Source organism: Notolepis coatsorum, assembly GCF_963971535.1.
Source record: "Notolepis coatsorum genome assembly, chromosome: 15".
In the NCBI taxonomy this organism is placed as follows: domain Eukaryota; kingdom Metazoa; phylum Chordata; class Actinopteri; order Aulopiformes; family Paralepididae; genus Notolepis; species Notolepis coatsorum.
Window position 1 is genome coordinate 28,164,951 of NC_140179.1, and position 1,604 is coordinate 28,166,554.

A 1,604-nucleotide genomic window follows, 5' to 3' on the forward strand; every position below is an offset into this window, starting at 1 on the left:
GTTCACACGTATGTTAAATACACAGTTGTCAGATGTAACATAATATCAGATATGATGATGAAAATGGCCCAGTTAGGAGAATCAACCTTGGCTAGGCGGTGCCATTGTTGATGTTCCCAACGGGAATGTTAAACAATCTTGCTAGGCTGGGGAGAAGATTTAAAGAGACAGTAGTGTCTGCCATATCTGAGCACATTATATAGCTGGTCAAAGTGTACCAGTCAAGCTGTCTAATGACATGATAATATATTCCACGACAATAGCATTCTAATTTATTATTATTTTATTTGTATTTTTATATATTCTCCCCGTCTTGTGTTTCCAATGTCATTGTATTTAATGTATTTTACTATAATGTATCTGATTTAATTTAATTAGTTGTGTCTTATAGTATGTCTTATGGCTGTCAGTTTATCGCATTAATTAGATTAATTAATTACACAGCAAATTATTGCGTTATGAAAATTAACTCAAAATTAATTACATCTTATCTTATCTTATTCATTCCATAAGAACGTAGAATACACATTTACAGACTTTTTTTTTTTTAAATATGGTCCATTTGCATGTTCTTGGTATCTGATTCTAGGGACATCTATGGATCTCAGGGAATGTATTCTCAGTGTCAGAAATACTGTGTCTGTTACTAGGCTTGAGTAAATTGTAATGAACCAAATGAGAATATCAATTAAATTTTTTTTTATCTTTGACTGTGAATAACACCATGCAAAAATTGACCAGACCTGAAAAATCTAAGCAAATTAATAGATGGAAGATGATTAAACAGAAGGTTTTGTAGATACAGTACTGAATTCTGCCATCCGGACACATGCAATTTGAAATATTACAAGCATTACAAATTACAAATCCTGTAATTAATTAGATTAATTTTTTTTATTGCCTGACAGCACTACTTAATTTAATTGTTATCATTATTGTTATTGTATTGTGTTGTGTCTGTCACATGTTAAATCAAATTAAAAATGTGATCACAAAAAAACAAACAATAACTGTCACACAGTTACAGCATAGAACTGCCCCTGCAGATAAATACCACCCGGCTCCCTCAGGTCTCCCATGCAGTCTTTGTCCAGACTTGGAAAATCTGGGTTAAGAGATGAAAGAAAGTGTGGAAGAATGATAGAGAGAGAGAGAGAGAGAGAGAGAGAGAGAGAGGAGAGAGAGAGAGAGAGAGAGAGAGAGAGAGAGAGAGAGAGAGAGAGAGAGAGAGAAGAGAGAGAGAGAGAGAGAGAGAGAGAGAGAGAGAGAGAGGTGTGTGTGTGAGGGTCTATTTTAAGATGTTAAGAGGGACAATATGATATGCAATATGGATGACGGCGCATGTAGGTTAGAGGGCCAGAGAAAGAGAGAGAGAGGGAGGAAGGAAGGAAGAGAGAGAGAGAGAGAGAGAGAGAGAGAGAGAGAGAGAGAGAGAGAGAGAGAGAGAGAGAGAGAGAGAGAGAGAGAGAGAGAGAGAGAGAGAGGAAGAGAGAGGAAGAGAGAGAGGGGGGGAGAGAGAGGAAAATAGGTGGTGGAGACAGCTAGGGGGTTGAGAGCTGGATAAAAATACTCTTCTTAATTTAGCCAGAATTCTAATCCAGGAG